The sequence below is a fragment of the Schistocerca serialis genome, chromosome 4, assembly GCF_023864345.2.
Source record: "Schistocerca serialis cubense isolate TAMUIC-IGC-003099 chromosome 4, iqSchSeri2.2, whole genome shotgun sequence".
NCBI classification, from domain to species: domain Eukaryota; kingdom Metazoa; phylum Arthropoda; class Insecta; order Orthoptera; family Acrididae; genus Schistocerca; species Schistocerca serialis.
The window spans coordinates 696,778,908-696,791,792 of NC_064641.1; positions in this window are offsets into that span (position 1 = coordinate 696,778,908).

Genomic DNA, 12,885 nt, shown 5'->3' on the forward strand with positions numbered 1-12,885 from the left:
TGTTCTGGCGTATCCGATTTTTCATTTCCAAACATGTATGCCATGTGCTATATGAGACAAATACAGCAAGTGACAGTGAGGAATTATGAGTCAAATAAACTGCTCGTCGTTACAATATCAACATCAGGAAGGATAGAAAATGTGTTTTCATTTATTGTGTTTCTACAGTACGGTGGGAAGACTGTGCGATTAAATTTGTAGGTTACTAGCGAAAATCGGCAGGCGTTGTCCTATCTGCGTATATTTACATACCTCTGCATATACGAAAAAGTATAATCTGTGTGTAGTTTGAAATCTACGAGGGGTATTCAATAAGTAATGTAACACACTTTTTCCTGAAAGCAATTTATATTTCTTTAAGATTCCAATACACCATATTATTCGCCCGTCTATCGGCTTTCTTTTTTGTTCATCAGTCTTCTGACTGGTTTGATGCTGCCCGCCACGAATTTCTCTCCTGTGAAATTCTCTTTATATCAGAGTAGCACTTGCAGCGTACATCCTGAATTATTTGCCGGATGTATTCCAATATCTGTCTTCCTCTACAGTTTCTGCCATCTACAGTTCCCTCTAATACCATGGAAGTCATTCCCCCATCTCTTAACAGATGTTCTATCGTCCTGACCCTTCTCCTTATCAGTGTTTTCCACACATTCCTTTCCTCTCCGCTTCGCCTCAGAAACTCCTCAATCCTTACCTTATCAGTCCACCTAATTTTCAACACATCTCAAATGCTTCGATTCTCTTCTGTTCCGGTTTTCCCATCGTCCATGTTTCAGTACCATACAATGCTGTACATTCTCAGAAATTTCTTCCTCAAATTAACGCCGATATTTGATATTAGTAGACTTCTCTTGGCCAGGAATGCTCTTTTTGACATTGCTAGTCTGCTTCTGATGTCTCCTTGCTCCGTCTGTCATCGGTTATTTTACTGCCAAGGTAACTCAATTCATTAACTTCGTCTACTTCGTGACCATCAATCCTGATGTTATGTTACTCGCTGTTCTCATTTCTGATACTTCTCATTAATTATATCTTTCTTCGATATCCTCCCAGCCCATATTCTGTACTCATTATATTGTTCATTCCGTTCAGCAGATCACGTAATTCTTCTTCACTTTCACTCAGGATAGTAATGTCATCAGCGAATCGTATCAATGATATCCTTTCACCTCGAATTTTAAATCCACTCCTGAACCTTTCTTTTATTTCCATCATTACTTCTTCGATGAATGCATTGAACAGTAGGGGGAAAGACTACACACCTGTCTTACACCCTTTTTAATCCGAGCACTTCGTTCTTGGTCGTCCACTCTTATTATTCCCTCTTGGCTCTTGTACATATTGTAAACTGATGATGGTCGAAGTGGGGAGGATATATATATGTAGACTGACAATGCCAAGGAAAGCGTTTCAGAAGAAGAAAAATTTGTTAACATCGAGTATACATCTAAGTGTCAGGAAGTCTTTTCCGAAAGTATTTGTATGGAGTATAGCTATGCATGGAAGTGAAACATGGACGATAAATGGTTTAGACAAGAAGAGAATAGAATCTTTCGAAATGTGGTGCTACAGAAGAATGCTGAAGATCAGATGGGTAGATCACGTAACTAATGAGGAGGTACCGAATAGAACTGGGAAGAAGAGGAATATGTGGCACAACTTGACTAGAAGAAGGGACCGGTTGGTAGGACAGTTTCTGAGGCATCAAGGGTTCATCAGTTTAGCATTGGAGGGAAGCGCGGAGGGTAAAAATCGCAGAAGGAGACCAAGGCATAAATAAACTAAACAGTTTCAGAAGGATGTAGGTTGCGGTAGTTACTCGGAGATGAAGAAGCTTGCACAGGATAGAGTAGCATGGAGAGCTGCATCAAACCGGTCTTTGAACTGAAGACAACAACAACAACAACAATAGCCCATCCAGGAATTTTCAGTTGAACTTATTATTGATTCAGTTGTGTCATCATTCTTTAGAGCTAAATAGCTCTCTCCCATAGCCAATCGCGATTCCTGAAGTTGTTGCCGATATTCGGAAAATCTTGATTTTCAAGATCTTCAGATGATAACTGAAGTTGACACAAGTTCGGTGAGAACGACATCTGTGCTTCAGGAAGAACCGGAAGTTTGCCATTGCCCATATCCAAAAGTAGTTTGGAAAACATTTGTACAGAAACGTCTCCAAGTAAATGCAAACGTATATTGTTTGAGAATGTAATTTTCTTCCCATGTTTCCACAGACACTAACACTTCAGGCTTCCGTTCAGCTCGCCTGTTAATGTTGATTTTTGAAGTTCAGTCTCTGATTCGCACAGATTCACTTCGCGCGTCTCCCTTTTTAGATGTTTCAGCAGCTCTAATGCCGAGCATGTCTGCTTCATCTTCGATTGTTTGATTCTTTGGGTGGTATTTCAAATTATTTCCAGTATTTAATGTTTGGTGACAGCTGAGGCGTTCAAAGATAGCCTAGTCATATATAATAACATTTAGCATTCAAGAAGATGAAAAAGGAATTCCATTTCAAACTCAGTCGTCAATTACTGATCATAGTCACAGTCACTAACCCTTTTTACTGATAACTGAGGTCTTGTTTACAAAATATGTCACTCCTGTAAAAATAAAAGCCTGGACATTACTCCAACGATTCCCTTGTAGTTCTTGTGGAAGAATTACAGACCAGTTCTCAGCAAAATCACAGTGAATCACTAAACATAGTCCTTCAGCCTGTTGTTGTTGCAATTTCTTCAGATGCTGGCGTGTTACTGCTTTCACTGACCATTTGCCAAGTTCATCAATGAAACTGTCAAAGGCAACAGTTTTCTTAATTATTTGATTTCCCTACAATGTCGCATATGTAATTTCTGCAGAGTTATCTGCTACGTCTTCCAGGCCAAGTGTCTGTAAAGACAGTCTTCCCTTTCCAGGGCAGTCACCACATTCTTGAAACAAACAAGTCTCTCGCTTTACATCACAGACTACTAAGGTGTTGTATGTCACGTGCCCCAGTAAGTTCCTCAAAGTTACCACACAAAGCTCAAAATTCGCGCAGTACACACATAAACAGACATCTCTTGGTGGGGGTAGAACTACCCACTTGCTCGTAGTCCATAAAATGTTGATCTCCCATTATGAGAAGTTGTGTAGTTGCTGTTATAAATTGCAAATTTTCTTTAATACTACGAGTCGTGTACCTCTTCACTTTCACAACGTTTTGACCTTCAACTGTTATAGTGTCTTTTTTGTTGGCACGATAGCGAGAACAATCCCATTTATCTTCCAGATAAAATGACTGCACTATTTGAAATTGAGCTGCTTCTACACGATGACCATAAAAGGGATCTGGTCTTCCAAAGACTCCTTTTACAGACTTCACATTTCTTGATTTGTCTGTCATGCACTTTGATACTGATGGAACTCATCCAAAATTGTTTTCTTTGAAAATGTCTCTGGACTAATAGTTAAAACTTGCGCCTTTTCACTGTAGAATGCACAGTGTTCAACAGCTGAACTGATATTTGTGAAAAATTGCTGGCAAGAGGTGCAAGAGTGCTTTGGTTCATTTTCTTCTGAAGATGGATTTTCTACTTTGAAGTGTGCGTTCAGTTTTGCTGTAGTGTATTCATCCATAGCTTTAGTAGTTTCTTTGCGCTTTCTTGATGCATGAAACTTATGACCCGACTTCACTGAGCACGGTTTCTTAACAGAGCTAACACCTACCTCTGTAGTTGACCGATTCAGGGTATTTAATTCTTCCTGTATTGATGCAAAATCGGCATCTCCAGAATGAGATTTTCACTCTGCAGTAGGAGACGAGGTACTGGCGGATTAAAACTGTGTGGTGGACCGAGACTCGAACTTGGGACCTTTGCCTTTCGCGGGCAAGTGCTCTACCAACTGAACTACCCAAGTAAGACTCACGCCTCGTCCTCACAGCTTTACTTCTGCCAGTACCTCGTCTCCTACCTTCCAAACTTAACAGAAGCTCTCCTGCGAACCTTGCAGATCTAGCACTCCTCAAAAGAAAGGTTCGCAGGAGAGCTTCTATTAAGTTTGGAAAGTAGGAGACGAGGTACTGGCAGACGTACAGCTGTGAGGACGGAGCGTGAGTCGTGCTTGGGTAGCTCTGTTGGTAGAGCACTTGCCCGCGAAAGGCAAAGGTCCCGAGTTCGAGTCTCGGTCCGGCACACAGTTTTAATCTGCCAGGAAGTTTCAGAATCTGCATCATCTGCACCATGGGAGGCTTCACCTTGTTCAGATACTATCACTGTTGTTATTCTGTCAAGGCATTTAGAACACACAAAGTCGTCACTGGTAACATCTTCACTTTGAAACAGAGTCTTCAAATGAGAACAGTTATTCCCAAAATTAACAAAGTCTGTTCTTTGGTTTGTCTTATCCCACTTACAACGTATAATTCTCCAAATCATAATTAAATGTGCGACCTGACATGGTTATGACCTGTAGATTAAAACTGAAGAAACTGCAAAAAGGTGGGAATTTAAGGAGATGGGACCTGGATAAACTAAAAGAACCAGAGGCTGTGCAGAGATTCAGGGAGAGCATAAGGGAGCAATTGACAGGAATAGGGGAAATAAATACAGTAGAAGAAGAATGGGTAGCTTTGAGGGATGAAGTAGTGAAGGCAGCAGAGGATCAAGTAGGTAAAAAGACGAGGGCTAGTAGAAATCCTTGGGTAACAGAAGAAATATTGAATTTAATTGATGAAAGGAGAAAATATAAAAATGCAGTAAGTGAAACAGGCAAAAAGGAATACAAACGTCTCAAAAATGAGATCGACAGGAAGTGCAAAATGGCTAAGCAGGGATGGCTAGAGGACAAATGTAAGGATGTAGAGGCCTATCTCACTAGGGGTAAGATAGATACCGCCTACAGGCAAATTAAAGAGACCTTTGGAGATAAGAGAACGACTTGTATGAATATCAAGAGCTCAGATGGAAACCCAGTTCTAAGCAAAGAAGGGAAAGCAGAACGGTGGAAGAAGTATATAGAGGGTCTATACAAGGGCGATGTACTTGAGGACAATATTATGGAAATGGAAGAGGATGTAGATAAGGTGAAATGGGAGATATGATACTACGTGAAGAGTTTGACAGAGCACTGAAAGACCTGAGTCGAAACAAGGCCCTGGGAGTAGACAACATTCCATTGGAACTACTGACGCCCTTGGGAGAGCCAGTCCTGACAAAACTCTACCATCTGGTGAGCAAGATGTATGAGACAGGCGAAATACCCTCAGACTTCAAGAAGAATATAATAATTCCAATCCCAAAGAAGGCAGGTGTTGACAGATGTGAAAATTACCGAACTATCAGCTTAATAAGTCACAGCTGCAAAATACTAAAACGAATTCTTTACAGACGAATGGAAAAACTACTAGAAGCCAACCTCGGGGAAGATCAGTTTGGATTCCGTAGAAACACTGGAACACGTGAGGCAATACTGACCTTACGACTTATCTTAGAAGAAAGATTAAGGAAAGGCAAACCTACGTTTCTAGCATTTGTAGACTTAGAGAAAGCTTTTGACAATGTTGACTGGAATACTCTTTCAAATTCTAAAGGTGACAGGGGTAAAATACAGGGAGCGAAAGGCTATTTACAATTTGTACAGAAACCAGACGGCAGTTATAAGAGTCGAGGGACATGAAAGGGAAGCAGTGGTTGGGAAGGGAGTAAGACAGGGTTGTAGCCTCTCCCCGATGTTGTTCAATCTGTATATTGAGCAAGCAGTAAAGGAAACAAAAGAAAAATTCGGAGTAGGTATTAAAATTCATGGAGAAGAAATAAAAACTTTGAGGTTCGCCGATGACATTGTAATTCTGTCAGAGACAGCAAAGGACTTGGAAGAGCAGTTGAATGGAATGGACAGTGTCTTGAAAGGAGGATATAAGATGAACATCAACAAAAGCAAAACAAGGATAATGGAATGTAGCCTAATTAAGTCGGGTGATGCTGAGGGAATTAGATTAGGAAATGAGGCACTTAAAGTAATAAAGGAGTTTTGCTATTTGGGGAGCAAAATAACTGATGATGGTCGAAGTAGAGAGGATATAAAATGTAGGCTGGCAATGGCAAGGAAAGCGTTTCTGAAGAAGAGAAATTTGTTAACATCCAGTATTGATTTAAGTGTCAGGAAGTCATTTCTGAAAGTATTCGTATGGAGTGTAGCCATGTATGGAAGTGAAACATGGACGATAAATAGTTTGGACAAGAAGAGAATAGAAGCTTTCGAAATGTGGTGCTACAGAAGAATGCTGAAGATTAGATGGGTAGATCACATAACTAATGAGGAAGTATTGAATAGGATTGGGGAGAAGAGAAATTTGTGGCACAACTTGACCAGAAGAAGGGATCGGTTGGTAGGACATGTTCTGAGGCATCAAGGGATCACTAATTTAGTATTGGAGGGCAGCGTGGAGGGTAAAAATCGTAGGGGGAGACCAAGAGATGAACATACTAAGCAGATTCAGAAGGATGTAGGTTGCAGTAGGTACTGGGAGATGAAAAAGATTTCACAGGATAGAGTAGCATGGAGAGCTGCATCAAACCAGTCTCAGGACTGAAGACCACAACAACAACAACCTGACATAAATCTTCTTACAGGTCTGTCCTCTTAACGTGGGAATTGCATAGAAAACACGACCTGGTACGGGTGTGTTGTCAGTATCATGCTTCATGTACGATTGTTCGATTTTCTTAAGCTTGTAGGTACATCATTTAGCTTTTAACAATGATTACGAAGGAGATATTGTGAATAAATTCCTGCGTAGAGGTAATAAACACAGAAAGAATAAATTTAACGGAGATAAAACGAAAATGATCGTGACGGCGTTCTATGGAACCGTCTCGCAATAGATCGGAAACAATTATAACCGTACGGTGCTAAAATAAAGTTCCAGACAAATAATCTAGTGAGATATGTGACCTGAACCGCGATGTCGGTAAAACGATAAATAAGATCGAATGATCTGGTATTTATAAAATTCAATGCGCATTCTGTGATGAAAAATACAGGATGATTCCGTTATGCTCTTACAAAACTTTCAGGGATGATGGAGGAAGGTAAATGTACGAATCTGAGGTAAGGGTTCATGTACTGTAAATGACTTGAGTCAAAAGTTATAAGCGAAATTCGTGCCGATACTCTGGAGGGAATTGACACCATGAATCTTGGAGGGCTGTCCATAAACCCGTAAGAGTACGAGAGGATGGAGATCTCTTCTGAACAGCACGTTGCAAGGCATCTCAGATATGTTCAATTATGTTCATACCTGGGGAGTTTGGTGGCCAGCGAAAGTGTTTAAACTCAGAAGAGTCTTCCTGGAGCATATCTGTTGCAATTCTGGACGTGTGGGGTGTCTCATTGTCCTGCTGGAACTGCCCAAGCCCGTCGGAATGCACAATGGACATGAATGGATGCAGGTGATCAGACAGACTGTCAGAGTCGTATCTAGCCGTATCAGGGGTCCCATATGACTCCAACTGCACAGGCCCCACACCTTTACAGAGTCCCCGCCAATTTGAACAGTACCCATGGATTCAAGAGGTTATCTCGTTGCCTGTACACCTCCATCCGCTCGATACAATTTGAAACGAGACTCGTCCGACCAGGCGACATGTTTCCAGTCAACAACAGTCCAATGTCTATGCTGACTGGCTTAGGCGAGGTATAAAGCTTTGTGTTGTGCAGTCATCAAGCGTGCACGAGTGGACCTTCGGCTCCGAATGCCCATATGGATGATGTTTCGTTGAATGGTTCGCACTCTGGCCAGCACTGAAACCTGCAGCAATTGCGGAAGGGTTGCACTTCTGGGACGCTGAACGATTATCTTCAGTCGTCGTTGGTCCCATTCTTGCAGGGTCTTTTTCCGGCTGGATTTCTGATATTCACGGTACACTTGTGAAATGGTAGTTTTTAGGCTCTTCAGTGTATTATTATAAAACACGACTGAGAACCGAGGGTTGCACAGACACGTGATTAGGGCCGCATGTGACCTACAAGCTGCAGTTTGACGACCACTGTTCTAGTATATTAAGTTGGGCTATCCTCCGAACAGTTTATGCTTATGTCCGATAGCGCTAAATAATAAAAAGTCAATATGAGCCTTCTCCTAAGTCCATGAGAACATGTGTCCACCTGACATATTATTAAGCCAGGGTCTTTCGTACTGCTCAGCAAGTGTCGTTCATGTGTTCACAGTTTCATTCTCTAATCCCCGTTGTTATGTTGATAATGTGGCTCCATATTCTCCTTTGTACTTGAGGTGTGGATATCCTAGAGTGATTGTTTCTCTTGTCTGTGTGCGTAGTGTAATACGTTTTGTGTGAGTACACGCATTATGAACAATGTAATTGTTATTTATTTTTACCATTACAAACCACATTCTGCCAACAGGTTTATGGGCAGAGAAATGCACTATGTAGACCATGACTGCGTAGGAAGATAAATAATTGAACATGCATATTAGGTTATGTAACCACTTAGTGAGTGGTACTTTTTTAGGTTTTTGTTTCGTCAGACATATCGGCGTTTAACTCTTGTTTTTCCGAAGAAACAATTACGTGATTTAATGACACTGAATTCAGTTGTTAAATGTAAATTTAATTAAAACCACTACTTCAGTCCTATAGAAACTGAGAAACAATTCTAACCTTCCTTTATTTCTTTTTCTTAAGCGTTTGTTTGTTCCGAGACTTTTGCAAGGCGAGCGTTTTTAATAATAGGGCAGTTGTTAACGACAAACCCTTCAATGCGTAAAAAAGGTTTACAGCGTCGTCGTGTTTCTATTGTTCACGTTCTGTGCAGTCATTACCTGGAAGGTTGCTCATACGGACCTCAAGGGCAAGGCGGGAGTACCGTTTAGACACTTCGTTGCCTGAGATGACGCAATGATATCTCCCGTTATTCATTTACATGCATCCTTTCGCTGAAGAGTTGTATGCGAGGATTATGCTCGCCGAGGTTATCGAGAAATCTGAGACATTAGCGACGAGATGACCGCGAAACACGACTACAGAAGAACGCGTTGCGCCAGCTAGTTTAAGTGCGTGTGAGTCAACTGGGCGTGGTGGCACTGAGGACTGGGAACAGTCTCTGGAGACGCCTCGGACCAATCGCATCCCCGCGTTGCGCCGATCCATCCGTCGCGGCGTCCCTGGCCAGGTGAAATGCAGCGGCCTCCACCGCCTCGCGGAACCTCGTGGTGGGAAGGACTGGAGGCTGGCGGATAGCGGAACTCAAGAACAGCGGGAGAGCGCCGTCTGCCACGGTCGCTGCGACACCTACGGTCTTCACCTGCCTCAAGGATACCTGAACCGACAGCTGCGGCGCCTGTTTCAAAGCTAGAAGTGCCCGAAGTCGTCATCGAGGGGATAGTGAAAGTAAAGTACTGCCTCCCGCTCGAAGTTGGGCCAATCTGGACCGAACGACCGCCCTGTCATCCTCTGCGAATGGATACGGTATGGAGGGGAATGTCGCCAAGCACACTAATCTTCCGACCGTTGTCGGGTGTCTTGACTGTGGATCCGCTACAAATCGGTCGATAGCTTTTCAGTTGACCTCACGAGGGCGGATGATTACCATTCCTGTAACCAAGAGAAAATTCCTGGCAGTGCCGGTAAGTGAAGTCAGGTCCCCATATGCTAGTCAGCCGCATTGGCCACTCAACAACGGAGACGGACGATGGGGACCTATTGAGAACAAAATACCAACTCTGTCCCAGTCAACGAAGAGACCAAATCGCAAAATTTCCGCTATAGAGTGGAAGATCGGCATCGTGAACATTCTCACGCTGTGAATAGGATTTTTTGTCATCAGTATACACTGGCTCCCACTTCACGTGACTTCGGTGCAGCCTAAGAATCATAAACTCTGCGGAGATTGTGAATGTCATTGTCTGACACTACACTCCTGTTTACAGACATCAGCAAAAACATCCTGTGAGTGTGTAAGCGTCTATAGAATAAATGACTGGGGTTAGGAGTGGACCCTTATTCTATGACAGAGCACATCGGTGTTTAACTGTACACAATTTGTTTAATTTCAGAATTAATGTCAAACAAGTACACGAATTTACATAGATTGTGACATGACAGTTACAGGACAGTTTCAATATAACGCATTACGTCTTGTTCAGTAGAAATAACCCTAAACACAACAATATCAAATTGAAATAGAAGGTTCTCTACAAGATTGCCCTTACTACTACACCATGAAGTTGGCCAGTATTACGACAAATCATCCGATTCCGGTTCTAAGTTCAGGCCGGCCACTGTGGCCGAGCGGCTCTAGGCGCTTCAGTTCGGAACTGCACTGCTGCTACTGTCGCAGGTTCGAATCCTGCCTCGGGCATGGATGTGTGTGATGCCCTTAGGTTAGTTAGGTTATGTAGTTCTAAGTCTAGGGGACTGATGACCTCAGATGTTAAGTTCCATAGTGCTTAGAGCCATTTGAACCATCTGTTCATGCTAATTGAATACCCGAGTGAACTGAAAACTCTCTTGATTGTTTCTGTTACTTGTCACTGTATTTGGTCTGGCCACCTGATATGTTGACGGCATTTAAGGGAGTACTAGCTACGCACAACAAATAGACCGGTACTATACAGGATGACAATCAAGTCTACGGAGGACCGTTACTTTTTGTGACCAGACGACCGAAAGATTACTCAAGGCTGCTCGAGTTCACAGTGGACTTGCACTGGTGAACCAACAAGTTTACGCCTCTGTCAGCGGCATTTACCTTTAGCTGTAATAAGCTGTCGGCTGCATGGCTGCTCTCGCCCTCTTAAAATCCTATAAAAAGCTAATCAAAACCTTTACTGATTTTATCGTCTGAAACTGTCCTATGTTTCTCGTTAGGCGAGAAAACATGTACTCATCGCTAGTCTGGAAAATATGGCGATAGACACGTGCATAGGTGGTGCAGCATGTATACTTCAATGCCCTCTCAGTTCTTGCAAGAACAATTGACTATGTGGCTGTTTCGTTTCTCTGCTATCAAATCTCAACGATTCTTCAGCTAATTCTAGCTATATGTCAGCCACAGTGAAAACAGTGTTTACACAAAATTCCTCTTTTGGCGTCATACAGACCGTGATGCGCCATGCTCTAGACTGTCTCTGGTTCAGAGGAGAGTCCCCGAAGGTTTCGGTCTTGAGCCTTTCGTAACAAACTGTCCCCCACCCGCGTTCTTTCGTGCTTCACGTCACCGCTTCATAAAACCAATGGGAGCATTCCTTTCATCTTACGGAAACTACCTCTGCCAATCGCAAAGGGCCTACCTTTAAACTGCATCGGAATATCGCCCCTTTCTACTCCTTCCGAGTTTATTTCAGCCAATCGGACATTTTATCTTCGTTGATCCATTATGGATCGGACATTTTGTGCCCGCTCCTGATGCCTGAAAGTTACACTCGTACATCACGAGCGTACCACAGGTGTTTCACGTAATCAACTGCGTTGCTGGTCTGTTTGTATCCATCTGGAAATTTCCCAGTGCATTTTTCTAAAGAATTTCTCCATCACAAGCAGCACTGGCCCGCTACCTGCTCTCGTCGATGTATCACCTGCCGCATTCATTGTCCGTCTCACGCTTGATCGTATCTATATGTAACTCGGCACATTTTGTGTACAAGAGTTTGCTATATTATAGAATAAATATTACATTACGTATTACTTTGTCGAAACAGCACTTTGTGAGGCCGCAGCTGTAAAAATAGACTTTTTTTCCAAAAAGTAGAAACCCCAACCAACTATCTACAATAACGACATTTACTGCAAATAAATAGCACAATTAGCGGTTTCGAACCGCCAGGTTCATCATCAGACAGTTGTTCATGCTTTAGCCAAATGTAATCAAGAACGTGAAGAGCCATCTGAAGATGAACCTGTCTATTCTAAATCAGTAACGACACTTATTAGCAGCGGGTGGTTGGTCTTTTAAGTTTTTATAAGAAATAACCTGTAAGTTATTTCAGAAAACAATTGAAAATGTTGAATAAATATACAATAAAGTCTACACGCACACATGTACACACTTCTTCCTATCAAAACATTGTTCTGTAAAGTGTCTTGAGCACACTTTGAAATATTGTTAGTGACTAAATTCTGCCGTATTTATTTTCTGGTGCCGTATTTTTAATCTTCCCTTAGACGAAACTAAGACATTAATTGCGAGTAATTGTTGTGCAAATCGTAGGTACATAGCTTCCTATTAAGTACTGTGAAATAATTACAGTGATTTGGAAATTTGTATTATGCAGAGGAAATGACTCATACTTCCATATATAAATCTTATCTGTGATGAATACTGCTCGAAACGTGTAAACATTCAACGAATTGATTCACAGCACACTCTTACACTGCTTGATTTACCCCAGAACGTTTAAATGTGTGGCCATACAGCCAGTTAAGTTAGTAGTACGTCATCTATAATTAAACTTTTGGTGTACCATTAACATTAACTTTTCCTCGTTTAACGATTTTCAGCTTACAAGTACTACAACTACAATATTATTGCTAATAAATAAATGTGTCGAAGCAGAGTAAGTAGGTGTAATATTAAAGTTTATACCATAGCGTGGAATGTTCACAAACAGCATTAAATCGAATTGATGTGTCAGTCTTGGTTTAATGTTGGCGACTAGGCGCAGCACGCTATGCTCACCCTACAGATATTCCTCGCTATGACTTTCATTAACGGTACTTTTTTTTAATGATCTTACAGAGAAACGATGACGTTCCTGTGTCCATAGTAATCTCTGTTCCCTCTGACGTACAGTGAGCAGAGATACACAAAAAACTAATCTTCGAGCCTAGTTGTATGAGTAGGATTAAAAAAATAATGCATTCGATAATGTTAACGCTA